Genomic DNA, 15110 nt, shown 5'->3' with positions numbered 1-15110 from the left:
ACTGTATATTGTCATTGTCAATATACTTATGATTGCAGGACTCACTTCATTAAACTGACGATTGAACAAGTTGGACACGCCCAATCCAGTTGTACTTTCTAGCCAGTTGCCAGTAGTTCTTTTCTCTTTGTTGACTTCTCTCTTGGCATCTGAAATTAAGATTTCATTTGGTATCACAGCAGGTGCTTCAATTCATGCAAGAGTTCAAATTAAAAGTCAACTCTGGGTGCCAGAAAATGTTACGGTCAATAAAGGTGAGAGAGAGAAGTATCTGAATGGTGAGGAAAATTTGAGACCTCAACCAGAACAGATCAGATATCCAATTAAAACATGATTTGAAGAATTAAAGCAAAACAGATGCTGAAGGCTCCGTGCTCTGCTGACTTAACCCTAGCCACCTAAAATAAATGAAATAAAAAGATGTTACACAATTTTTTTTCCAAAATTCTTGTCACAGGGCAGGGAGTTCCATTGCTTCGGCTCAATCACCAAAAACGTTTCTCCCCATACAGTATGCTGTCAGTATCATAAGTAACTCAAGAAGGTCATAGGGAGGAGAAGCCATTATAGTGAAGTCTTGAAAAAGTCAACTTCCACAGAGCACTTGCACAATAAAAATAAAAAGCACCCTATCCCAAGCAGCTTTCCTAGGAACACATGGATTACTTCACTAAATAGTCATACTAAACCAGGATTTGAAGATCCACTTCCTCCATGATTTTTCTGCATCCATTTGTTCTAATCAGTGCAAGGTCCAATACAATGAAATCTAGATTTAACCACTGCTAATATGTGTCTTCACCCATTGCTCGGTCCCAGCTCCTGCCCACCTAGCAGTTCGAAAGCACATCAAAGTGCAAGTAGATAAATAGCGACCGCTCCAGTGGGAAGGTAAACGGCGTTTCCGTGTGCTGCTCTGGTTCGCCAGAAGCAGCTTTGTCATGCTGGCCACATGACCTGGAAGCTGTCTGCGGACAAACGCCGGCTCCCTCGGCCTATAGAGAGAGATGAGCGCCGCAACCCCAGAGTCGAACACAACTGGACCTGATGGTCAGGGGTCCCTTTACCTTTACCTTTACCCAGAAGCTAGAATGTTTATTTGCGTTTTAATCTATTTTCAGTTTATTGCTGATTTGTTTATTTTTTAACATTTTAAATAGTTGTTTTTAGCTTTTTTTACTGATAACTTTTCTCGTTTCATTCTTTATGAATAAACAAATAAAGTCTTCGCCTATGTATTTCCCACCTTTTCAGGGACACTTCAGACAAGTTTATTTTGTACTTGAGTGTGATATCAATGCAAACTGCCGTCATGCTTGAACTCTCCAACCAGGCCTTTGGCTCACTAACATCCTGTATCTTTTCAAATGTGTTTGGGGCAGGGGATTATTGTTTTGTTATGCTCTTGTTTTTATTTTGTATTTTTATCTTTTATTATTATTTTGTGAACTGCCCTGAGATCTATGGGTGAAGGGTGCTATACAAATTTAATTAATAATGATAATGATAATGACATGGAATATTAGCCACTGTGTAATTGTATAATATTAGCCACTTGTTTCCATACAGATTGGAAATCATAGTCACAGACATTCCCACCACCCTTCTGAGTAATACCCCTCACCACCCTCTCACTATATATAAGGGTCTGGTGACTTCCGTTTCAGTGTATCTGAAGAAGTGTGCATGCACACAAGAACAAACTTAGTTGGTCTCTAAGGTGCTACTGGAAGGATTTTTTTTTTTTTTTTACCTGAAACGATCTTACTTGAAATGACCCTTTAAGACTTGGCAATAACACTCCAAGAAATTGCAGAGCAACCACTTCTGGTTGGGGTAACCTTGCTGACTTCATTTAGACAACTAATTCTAAACTTTGGCACTGTGAGGTGAACAATGAAATGGCAGGACCCTGTGTTTGGTAAAATAACACAACAGGCAGTGGCATCTTAGGTGTCTGAGATCTCTTTCAACAAACAGCCAGATAGGCAAACGAACAGCGCATTTGTTTTATGCTTCCGCACTTCATTTGTTCTGCACGCTTCTCCAAAAGAGACAGGTTCACAGAGCATGTGATTTTTGGTGCGCAGATATTGCAAGATTTAATTAAAATGTCCAAGATCCACATTCTGTTTGCTTTATAAACATTTCTAGCGTGTCAGTAGCCAACCTAAATCTTCCACCAGACAAGGACATACTGTGCCTCTTTCTTTCTTTCTTTCTTTCCCTGAGCAATGGATAGGACTCGTCAAAGCCGGTTGGTGTGCTCTCCATTGGGTGCTGAGGACAAGGCATGTTCAAATTAAACATGAACTCAGTGTTAACTTTAAAACATATTTTGTTCTGAAAGCTGAGACCTCCTAACAGTTGTCTCAGAGCTAAGGAGAAAAATATCTGCTTCCCATTATGCTAATGCCCCTTTCTTCCCCTTGTCAACATTCAGGCATATCTAAGCACAGAATTTGGCTCAGTGTTTAGAAAACATCCTCTGGGTTTTTTTTGTGTGTGTGGATAGTACATATGCTAGTCAAAGCTGGTTACTGGAATACAAAATACTACAAAGAAGCGTTATTTTAATAACCCCCTGTTCCCATAAATCCAGTATTTATTATTTTCTCTTTACAACTCTATGATTAGGTACATTCTCACTGACTATTTATCTGGGGGCCTAGTCTGCCAATATATACATCGAACATTTTGAGAGGCTGCAGTTGGTTATCAGAAGTCAAACCTTGCTCCATTGAGCACACAGTGCTGGCATTCATGCAACTGGCTCAGCCAACAAGTTTACATCTGGAAATGAGATCAGGCCTGCTGAAGGCTATGGCTGCTGGTGGACACAACGGGTAATGTTGAATAAGCCCTGAGATTTGAAGTAACGTTATGAATACCTTAGACATGAAGGCAGAGCCAGCAGAAGACCACTCCTGCACATTGACTTCCTCCTCCTCCTCTACTGCCGCCTCTCTTTTAGTTGTCATCAAGGTGCGCCATGGACCTCCTGCATAAGTTTTGTGACATAACAATGCCACACTTTGAGGGAGAACTGTAGGCAATGTGGGGTCCTTCCAGACCAAGGCATTGTTGGTGAGATGGCCCCAAAAAGTCACACCAACAAACATTAACAGTTAAGATAATAAACTAGTAGACTTTAAGCACCATTTGTTGTGGCAAAGCAGCAGCAGTTCAGGTGATCTTCAATGTCATCTCACCCAGAGTGTCCCATTTTGAGGAGCCCTTTCTCAGCACAAGTGATAAACTATGGTGTATGGGTGGGGGCCTTCCCATTGTGCCACCTGAAGCAAAGATCTCGGCATGGCTTACTCATTATTCTGAAATACGTATTCAAAAAGTTGCTTTGCCGGACCAGCTCTTTGGCCACACACCAAGTTGGGCTGCCCCATCTATCTTACGTGTTTCATTATTGACTACTGCCTTGAAACATGGCCCTGAATCATTGTTTAAATTTACTTCCTCGAAGGTATTTTATCTTCATTTGGAGCTTGTCAACATGTCCTTTTCTCTTTGATTATCTTTCACATTTTTCCACCTCAATAAGATGATTCCTTTTTAATTGAAGTCCCATGGTATTGCTTTTCTCCCTTTGCTGCTTCTGACATAACAGTAAACAGTTCACCTAATTTCACCAAACAGGTTCATTATCCATTTTTTACAGACACAGAAGAGTGCATTATTGTCCAGTGTGTCAAGTCAAATTGTGACTCTGCAAAATGTAGACATGGCCACTGTTATTAGATGTGTTCCCTTTGATTTAATAATGAGAAAAATAACAAACGACAATGGAGCAATTATATAGAGGCGAGTTGCTACTTGTTAATATTTGAAAGGTAGGCGCAAAAGAGTCCATTTGTGAATTCACTGCAAGGTCCATGCGCAAGAGATGGTCAGCAACAGATCTCAGCCACAAACTGAGCTAAATTATTGGAAAATAATTCAAAATGTAGGCCACTGGGATATGGTAAACTTCTCCACATGTCCAGTCACTTACAGGGTTGTTGTGAACTGGTACCTGAACTCAGTGTTGGGTTGATGAGGTCCCAAAAAACTGACTATGAATCTAGGTAAGACAGAGGTGTTATGGGGGTGGTGGTACCTGAATCCAGAGATACTGATCAATTGCCTGATTTGGATGAAGTTGTTACCCCACCCCGCGCCCCCAAGAACAGATCTAGGGGTGCTTCTCGATCCATCGTTGTTGCCAGAGGCCTAGGTGACCTTAGTGGCTAGGAGTGCCTTTTATCAATTTTGGCTGATAAGACTGCTATGGACCAGGATAGCCTGACCACTGTCATCCATGCACTGGTAATCTCCATACTGGATGTGAGATGCATCCTTTGAGGTTGGTCTGGAACCTGTAGCTGGTGCAAAATACAGCAGCTCAGCTGCTCACTGGCGCAGGATATCACCAACATGTTACCATGCTCTTGGGAGGATTGCACTTCTGCTAATTAGCTACTGGGCTAAGTTCAAGATGCTGGTTTTGGGAAATAAAGCACTATACAGCTTGGGACCAGGATGCCCAAAAAAATATGCCATCCCTTATATACCCAGCTGGTTACAGTGCTCTGTTTTTCAGGTGCCTGGTCCAGCTGCAACAAACTTAAGACACATTTCAAAGAACCACCAAGCAAGAATTGGTTGGTGACAATATTCTTCCAGCTTAGAAGTTAATAATTTTATACAGGAATACGAGGAAGCAATGTTCAAACTTACTAATAATTATCTAACAGCAAAGAAAGGTCATCCAAAAAGCATGACTCAATAAATGAACACAATCTTCTTTAATTTATTAATTTTTGCTATTTAAAATATTGATGTATTATTATTTTTAGTATCCTTTCCATGTCTATGTGAAAGTTGGAGATAAAATGAGACAGATGTACTGACCATGGTTACCATGGGAGCTGTTTCCCTAGCAATGGCAAAGCAGTCATCAAAGCAGTCAAACATGTCTTCTCTTTCTCATATGACTTGTTTTTACTAGTTTGCATAGTCTGAGCAGCAGAGTCAGCTATTCAGAGAAGTCTTACTGCAAAGGTGGAAAGTAAAAACAGATGAGGGACTGGTCACTTCGTTCAAATTCCATCTAGGCCTAGAGTTCAAAAGTCTTGAATGATTGGTTGTTCCCATTATCCTTCATCCAATCAAGGTGAAATCTAGCAAGTTATTAAGAATAGGCTGGGCAAATAGGTCAGTCTCAGTTGTTCTCAATTTCTCATTTTTCCGGCGTGAAGTTCAGTCTGTCCCATTTAAACATAATCGAAAATTCTTTCTAGTAGCACCTTAGAGACCAACTGAGTTTGTTCCTGGTATGAGCTTTCGTGTGCATGCACACTTCTTCAGATACACTGAAACAGAAGTCACCAGATCCTTAAATATAGTGGGGGAGTGGGGAGGGGTATTACTCAGAAGGGTGGTGGGAATGGGTGAAAGGCTGATAAGTGTGGAAAACCTGTTGACGACTCTAAACGGCTGCAGTTAGTCTTGCAGGGAAATGCAAGGGGTGAGATGGCTAAAGATGGCTTTGTTATGTAATACCCCTCCCCACTCCCCCACTATATTTAAGGATCTGGTGACTTCTGTTTCAGTGTATCTGAAGAAGTGTGCATGCACACGAAAGCTCATACCAGGAACAAACTCAGTTGGTCTCTAAGGTGCTACTAGAAAGAATTTTCGATTTTGTTTTGACTATGGCAGACCAACACGGCTACCCACCTGTAACTGGAACCATTTAAACATCACATTGCAATTTATTTTAATTCTGCAGAAAAACTTGTACAGATTCTTGTGGTCATTTCTTCTAATGTATGAAGTTTTTGTACACCATTTTGTCTAATATATGCATTTTTTTCAAGCAGGTTATTCTAATGTATTTTTGCACAGTATTTCCCCTAACATGTGCATTATTGTATGCACTTTTCTCTAATATACACATTTTTCATACAGACACACCTCACAAAATTTAAAGAAGTGAGAATGGCATAGGATAGCAATGTTTTGCTTTCGCTTCAAAGAGTGTGAATTATGTAGGTTTGGATTAAAGTGCAAACCGAACCAATTCATTTCCTGCTCGTAAGAACAGCATCACCTGCAGCATTGCTCATGTCAGTTCCTTAGTTCTCCATATACACATGGTTTTGTTGTTGATGATTATTTGTTTGTTTGTTGTTATTGGGGAAGGCTATGCACTCTTGCGCAGCACAACTTCTGCACTGGAGCACACTTCTTTGGTACATATCTTCAGCATAGCTATTGTGTTGTCTGTTGAAACATTGACTCCCAGTAGTTTTTCATAATTAAGCAACAATACTGGCCTGGTTTCTATTAGTCCAAACAAACGGAGAAAGAGGGTGGAGGATGGCACCTTGGTTGGCTACCATGACAAAAGGATACTGGACTAGATGGGCTATTGGTCGGATCCAGCAGGCTCTTCTTCTGCTCCTATATTCCTATTCTTATGGGGACAGTGCACAGTTGATGTACTGAGCATGGATGCAGCACAACATCTCACTACAATACCACTATCCATCTATATTCTACGTATGAATGGACTGTTGCACAGTAATGCTGTGCAGCGATGGCCAAATGTTCTTATGGCAAGCTTACCATCTCCATGCAGAAAGGTTGTAATCGAATTATGACCATCTTCATGGCTTTGAGGAGTGCTTGTTGTATCTCTGCAATCATAGAATTGCAGAGCTGGAAGGGATCTTGAGGATCCTGTAGTGCAGGCTCCCTCAAACTCAGCCCTCCAGATGTATGCAGTTGTCCCATACAGGGATTCAACCTACAGCCTTGATGTTATCAGCCCCGTGATCTAGCTACCTAATCACTTTAAATCAGGGGTAGCTAAGGTGGTGCCCCCCCCGATATTATGGACTACAACTCCCATTATACCTGACCATTGGCCATGTTGGCTGTGAATGATACAAGTTGTAGGAATATACTGCCTTTGCCATTACTGTTTTGAATTATTAGACTGTCTCGTGAGTACTTCGTTTCAATACATTTGCTTTAGCCAAAATTCATAGTTAAGATGGTGAAACGTAACAATTTTACCATAGACTAATGCATATGTAAAAAAATAACATAATGAAAAGAGCCAAATCATCATAAACCACGCTAAGACAGCATCAGTTAACCAGTTTACCTTCTAAAACAAAATATATTTGGTGACATTTTGCTGCTGCTAATCCAAATTGTCCCCGTTGCTATTTTATTGCTATTCTCAGATTCTTGTTGAGAAAACCAATGGCTCATGCTTTCAATAGCTGAGAAGCAAATATATAGTGAGATCTATCTTCAAACTCACTGTCCCCAATACAATAGCAAAGGCCAAAGGGAAAGGTTCCAGATGGCCATTTCCGTCATTTCTTGGATCCTGCATAAAGTACAGCTTTTCCTCAGACAAAATGTACTTGCTGATAAATATGATTCAGACCCATGATTAAATTTTATCATGTTATATCATTGTTCCATCTAAGAATTATATATGAATGACAGATCATGTGGAATAAAAATATCACAAGCTCTATTTTAAAATTATATTTGGCAGGATAAAAAAAACAGTCTGCTTAATAAAAAAAAACCACGATAGGCTTATTTTCGCCACCTATGGAATCTAGGAGACTTAATTCACATTAAACGAAGTAGACCAACAAAACTTAGCCTGTTCTCAGATTACCAACTGAAGTTTTTTATCCAATAGCTGGAGAAGCTCTGGTGCACCTTCATTAATACAGGAGAAAATACTTATTCCAACTTTTAGTAGAATCTTGGGAGATATCCTTTGGTGCTCCCATAGTAAATCACAAAAAATCTGAAAAGACTCTCACTCCAGTGAGCTGTAAAAGCCCTGTGGATCTGACCCAGAAAGAATTTCAAGACACAGTTTGGTTTCCATAAGTTTAGTATTCTATGAAATCTAAGAATGTCAAAAGCTGACTGATCTACCTTTAATGTAGCTGAGTCAAGGAGGTGATTTTCCTCCCCCAAATATCAAAGAGCTCATAAAGAAAAAGAATCCAAGTCACAATAGGAATTTCCTTGCTCAACCTTGTATGCATCCTTTAGAGATGCAGTACATGAGCAGCAAGTTTGTGTGCAAATATTGATTTTTTGATTTTTCTGTAGTTGATACTCAGAAAATGTCTTCTCTAGCAAACTGCCCAGAGTGTTAGTAGACTGTCCAGAAGTACAACACAAAGGCATGTATTGGTGACATAAAGGGTAACAGACAATTGTCTATTGCCTGTCATGGGAGGAAACAATTTTCTTCTCTTAAGTTCCATTATGGCACTTGATTATTTCAGTTATCGCGTATTTAACCTGATTCTACGAACATACTGTAAGTGAGCACATTTGAGTTCACGAACTTTATGGTACCTTTACAATAAGGCAATGTCACTAAGTTTGGGGGTTATGCAAAATAACTCTCTTGGGCCTTGAATGACTTAGAGAAACAGTCAAGGCAGAGGTCTAATGATCCTTTGGACCCAGAGAAAGAGAATCACAACACCAAGAGGAGGTGCTATTCACTTGCCTACCCACCTAGAGAGAAATTGGTACTCACCTATCTGAGCAGGCAGGTGGCTAATTGCACCTCTACTTTAGGAAAGAAATGAAGTGCACTTGTCTAAATTAGCACTGCTACTTGTGAAAAACGCAATCTCGTTGTCTCATTGAAGTGCGAATATTTTCTATTCTTATTCTAAATCTTACTTTTTAAAAGCATCTCTCTCTCTCTCTCCCTGTACCATTGATATAATCCTGCATTAACTATTGTTCTAATTATATCCCCTGTTGGTATAATCCGAGAACCTTTCATTCTTGCAGAAGCAGTCAAAGTCAGGACTTCACTTTTCTTATCTAAAGCGAGGGAGCAAGAAGTATGGTGTGGCTTCTGGATCATGTGTAAGCAAAATGATTAAAACAGAAGCATTCACTTATACACCCTGCCCCTCCCATGTTTATCCTCCATAGAAAAATTACTACAATTCTTCTATAACCTGTGGCAAGAAGTTGCATATCTTCACTTTTAAACACATCTCCTAACTACTGCAGACAACAAAAAGGCTCTGGGCTTCTTCTTTTTGTTGTTGTTCAGGTTGACTGAAATGTAATTAGACAATGATAAAGAGAAGGAAAATTGCAGCGTATGTGCACATGGGATTGTTGATTACCAACATTTGCTGCCACTCTTTGTAATGCAAAGCTCAGTGCCATAGGGTAGGTTACTTAGTACATCTGTTTCCTTCCTAGGGGTTTTCTTTTCATGAGTACAATATCTGTGATGCAGCACTGGAGGCTAAGTGGGGAGAGTTTCTTCAGCTTTGTTTACAAACACATCTAGCTGGGATTTGACAAATTGGACAGGCAGAGGCAGAGCAAGCTAGAAGAGCCATTGTAGGTGGAAAGAAGACGATTATTGGCTTTTGATATATGTCTTGCGTGCCCTTGCTTACAGCACTGTTGACGGCATACGAGACAGCAAGAAGAGGGACAAAGTGTTGCAGTGTATGCAGATGCCATGCATGATCCTGGAAATGTTGATGGTCTTCAAGTGAGAAGCAAGCAACTGTTCCAGGCTGTGTTTCCTAGTTCTTTCTAAAAAGCAAACAAATAATTTCACCGCCAGCATTTTCTATACTATCTCTTTCATATAATATGTATGCATATACACATGTTGCCATACGAAATGCTTCCCAGTCCCAATAGTGCTAACATCTTGGACTTTTTCAGCTCTCACTTTTAGCCTTGGGGCCATTAAAAAAAAAAAACTTTTCAACATGAAGCAGGGCTGGCTAACCTGTGGCCACCCAGATACTGCTGGACTTTAATACCCAAAACATCACTGGCTATTGCCCACGCTGACTAGGGCTAAAGAGAAATTCGAGTCCTACAGCATCTGGAAGTCCACTGGTTGTCTGCATCCCAGACAGTGAGGTGGTTCTCTAGCCTTTTTCCATTCATTCATTCACTTACTCACTCACTCACTGCTTGATCATAATAAAACCTCTGTGACATGTGTTTTACAAGAAATATTAACATTATCATTTTAAAGTATTAAAAATATCTATGTGTCTCTTTTTCCATTCTCATTTCCCAGCCAATCCATCCCATTCCTCTTCCTCCTTGGTTTTCCATTCCTCCCCTATAAACAGTCAGCCTCCCCTGGCCAATAAGCACACGGAGTGTTTCTTGGGCTTTGTTTTGCAAGCTTGGGGGGGGGGGGCTTTGTTGTACTTCTCCAAAAAAAATGGGCACCCCCAAGCCTCCTGATACCTCCCTCTTGTGAGTGAGTGCTGCCATTTTGGCTACATGCTGGCACTCAGAGAACCAAACTGGAAACAGAATACAGTGGTACCTCGACTTACGAATTTAATCCGTTCCGAATGCACATCCGTAGGTCGAAAAATTTGTAAGTCAAAAAAAGCAATTTCCCCATAGGAATGCATTGGAAACAAAAAATTCGTAAATCGAGTAAACCGCATCTAAAATCCGTAAGTCGAGTAAACCCCATCTAAAACCGCCAACGGATGTCCATTCATAAGTTGAAAAAATCATATGTCGAGTAATTCGTAAGTCGAGATACCACTGTATATGAAACTATACCTCAGTCAAAAGCCACCGGAAAGTCTTGCAAAACCAAGAGACCCACTCCTGCATCTATGTTCGCCTCATACCCCATCAGCCAGAGCAACCCAGGCCTGTATCTGTTCAAAAGTCTAATTGAAATGGATCCAAAAAATAATCTGGAGCACCCAGCAAAAACTGGGCTGGAGAGTCCAACATCACCATAGCACCTTGCCACAGAATGATACATTTGAGACCAACCGGAAATTATGCAATGCAGTGAGATTAAGGGAGGGCCGCTTCAAAAGTGGTCTACCACCAGCCCTTTGAAACTTGCTGTACCTCCCACCACCCACTCAGCAGACCACCTCTGGCAGCTCATGAAAGCCAAGAAGGGCAATTTCCCAGCACACATGTGGAAGGACTCGTCTCTCCAAGAATTCTGCCCACATCCTTGACCTGAGCAAATTGAAAAGTATCCAATAAAACTGGTCGAAAGGAGCAGACAAATTGGGGGGGGGGGGTGAGCAGATGAACGATTACACTATCCTCTTTTCACCACTTGTAAATCCATTTCCAAACATTCCAGCAGCATGCCATTGCATCGCTCCAATTTCCCCCTTTTTTATTCCTGAATACTTATGGATGGTGTTTTTGGTTTTTTTTAGAATGATGGCATTATTATGGGCATCCATATCTTTTAGGAAAAGAAAAATATAGAAGGCATATTTTGAAGATATTCTGTGCATCACACCATGCCAGAGACTTTGGTGCTATGACTGGAGCAAGTTGTCACTAAGGTCAGGGCACCTTCTTGGTTCAAAGTGGCATGCAGAACCCAGGCATGATGCTGACCAGACTGGATCTCCCTCCTGCCAGGAAATGTGAGTCACCCACTTTGTTGTAATCCCAGCCCCTAAATTACCAGGTTCCTCAGCGGATGACAGGCTGAGAAGCAGATGCATTATTTACCATCAAATACCTAGTTGTCTGTGCTTCCATAAATTGTAGAATCATATCTGAATTAGCCTGTTAAGCCATATCTTGCCATAATTTCCTGTTAGTTGTACACGTTCTAATTAATTTTGCCAATTTGCAAATAAAAATTAAATTCAGCCGAAACATTAAGGAGTTCACATTTTCAATAAGTGGCACTCAGCAATTTAGCTGCATGCCTCGCGTTAATAACAGTGGGAATCATGCAGTTAAATCACCCCCCGTTGCTTTAGAAATGCACCCCTAAGGTATACAAATCAGATGCCGTATGTCAGCTTCAACTACTCATTGGTGTGTGTTTTTTTCAATTAAGGTTCCATGCGAGTTGGCTAGTCCCACTCAATGTGCACATTCTGCTCAATAAGAACAATGCAAAGGGAAGAGGGGCAGGAAGAGGACACAAATACCTCCCAACAGCATCAAAACTGGGGCAGCCCAGTCAGATGGGTGGGATACAAGTAATAAAATCGCTATCATCGTCATCGTCATTGTCATCATCTTATCCCTAACTCGCCCTCCTTAAAAGTCTTTTTTTTTTAATGAAAACAGGATTGCAGATGTGAGAGACCCCAGCTTTCCTACCCCAGCTAGCAGCACAGGGCTCTGTTAACAAACCAGAGGTTCTTGTCTGCTTAAGGAAAAGGAGGGTCCCTTCAAATGTTCTTTAGAAAAGAGAGGGGGGGAGAAGTCTTCTTGTGAAATACAACAGGAGTCTGGTTTCCCAAGTGAACCCACATCCTATCCGCAATTGATCAAGATGGTGTGGATCAGGTGAGTTCACTGAATTACACCCACCATCTAAAGTCATCATGGATACAAGCAACTTCGTCTACAAAACGTCCAGCGAATCAATCACAGTGGGCCTTTCAGGGCACAAACCATTGAATCCCGGAGCCCTCACTGAGGAACCCCAGCAGCACCTGTGGAAATTCAACGGGACAACACTCAGCAAGGGTAATGGCGATGGAGAAATAACCACTCTTCACTGCCATCACTCCAAAATTGATAGATTCATATCTTTCCTGGTCATATTTGTTATGCATCTTGAATTAAAATTGTTTACCCTGGTGTTTCACCCATGTCAATCCCTGAGAATGCCAAAACAAAAACAAAAAAACCTGCCTTGCCTTTACAGCTGAGCCGAGAATATTTGAGGATGACTGTATTGACGGCTAAAGTCATTGAATCGTCCTTAGTGGAGACCTGAGTTTTGGCAGGCCTACTGGCTAAACCTGCAGGAAAACCCTCAAGAGACCTCAGAAAACAGTTCAGATCCATCCTGAAGTGCAGGTGCACGCACAGTAGAGGTGGAACAGATCCGCTACGCTACAGCTTACCTACATGGGAATGGGTGGAGCAGGGTGGTAGTGAGGTCTTGGCTGTGTACATGCACCCAGGGCTTTTTTCAGCTGGAACTCCCCTAAACTCAATTCCAGCACCTCCCAGGTGGGCACCATGGCCATTATAAGAGAACAAGGGAGGTGTTCGTGTTGAGTTCCAGCACCTCTTTTTCTAGAAAAATAGCACTGGGTGCACCACCGCGTCCAGTCTGGTGCTCCCATGGGTGGATTCATGCAGCCCTGACCTTGCACCAGCCCAGCACCATCCAGGTAAGCTGTAGGACCTACTGGTGTCAGTTAGGGTGGCTCCACGGCTTTGCTCCGCCAGACCAGCATATGCATTTTCCTACCAGAAAGTTTGCTCATGCTTTGAAAAACACATCCTGTGGGAAGCAGCGGTATGAGACACTGCCTAGCTGTAGCTGGTCATGGTCCAGGTTAAGTGTGAAGGACTCAAATGACTGCTCTAGTACAAGAAGCTGGAGTTCGTTTCCCAACCTCAACTTTCTTCAGAAGATAAAGCTGATTTGTTATTTGAGTTTGACATCTATTTTTCGCATGTGTGTTCTTCGAGCGTTCTGAGGCACGGGTGCTTAAAGTGCAGTGACACATACTCATCCTTCCTGTATGCCATTTTATTTTTCCGCAGCTATTATTGAGCAAGCTTAACTCACCTTAGATCAATATCTTGATTTGATTTGATAGTCAGGAAAGGGGGGGCGGTGGCACAGTATGCCATATGCCTGACTCACATAATTATAAACTTGGAAACACTCCAGCAATCTCCTACCCTTAAGACAGGCAGTCCCATTCCTAAGGCAATCCTAATACATGCCAGTCAAAGCTCGACTGAGGAGAGGAGATTCTGCAGTCTCTCTGTGCAGCTGCTGAGCTCTTGCTACTTCCTAAGGTTTAAGAGAAGCCTGCTTTCCTGCGGTTTAAGCATCTTGTTTTATATCCCACTTTTCTGTTTAATTTTTAAATTATTTTTTTTAACCCTAAGCAGCAAAGGATGTAAGCAATAAAACTCCCCCCCAAAAAAAAACCCTCCCACCAATATCCCCCAAAAAGTACTTCTTCATGCAGCACATAATCTATGGAATCAACCTAGATGACTTTGAAAAAGGATTAAATAAATTCAGGGAAGAAAAGCCTACTGATGGCTGTTAGTCATGAAGGCTAAGGTCTGCCTCCACAGCTGGAGGCATTAATGCTTCTGAATACCAGTTCCTGGGAACCTAAGGAGGAGAGAGGTGCTCCTGTGCTTGATCCTGCTTGCGGGTTTCCCACAGGCATCTGGTCTGCCCCTGTGAGATGTGCCCCTGGACTAGATGTGCCACTGACCTGATCAAGAAGGCTCTTATGATCTTCTTATGTTCAAGTACAGCAGCAGCCTGCAGACATCTCTCCTCCACATCACAACGTGGCACTGGTATAACAAAAGTTATCTTCCCAGCCAGGCTTCTGCAAGAGCCGCATTTTACCTTAGCAAAGAAAAACAAACAATATACCTGCCAAACGAACTTCCCTGGGTGGGTATTTCACAGCAATGGCATCACAACTGAAAAAGGGCAGGTCATTTGTGCTCTTCAGTCAGTCAGACGTTGACCAGAGGGCACAATCATTTCCTTAAATCATAGGAAGCTTACACGAAGTCAGGTCATTGATCTGTTAGCTCAGATCTGTCTACACCAGGAATGGGGAACGTGTGTGTGTGTGTGTGTGTGTGTCCAGCTGCTGTTGGACTGCAACTCCCATCAGCCTCAGCAAGCACAGGCCAACTGTCAAGGATGTTGGGAGTTGTAGTCCAGCAACATTGGAAGGTCCACAGGTTCTCCTTCCCTATTTATACAGATTGGCAGTGGCTGTCCAGGGTTTCCAAGCCTTACCTGGAGATGCCATGAGATGAACCTTAGTACTTTGCGCATACCAAGTAAGGGTTCCACTAATGCACTATGGGTCTTCCTCCATGAAGAAGATACAGTTCTTCTGCCAACTTCCTCGGAAATAGTATTTTTCCTGCTGTGCATAAACCAAGAGCAATCCACCAATAATTATTCCTGCACAGCCTTTATTGATATCAATGGAGCATGTGCAGGAGTCCCAATGGAATCTGCGGGCCACTCTCTCTCTCTCTCTCTCTCTCTCTCTCTCTCTGTGTGTGTGTGTGTGAGAGAG

This window comes from Lacerta agilis, chromosome 2, assembly GCF_009819535.1.
Source record: "Lacerta agilis isolate rLacAgi1 chromosome 2, rLacAgi1.pri, whole genome shotgun sequence".
NCBI classification, from domain to species: domain Eukaryota; kingdom Metazoa; phylum Chordata; class Lepidosauria; order Squamata; family Lacertidae; genus Lacerta; species Lacerta agilis.
This window is presented reverse-complemented; position numbering follows the sequence as displayed.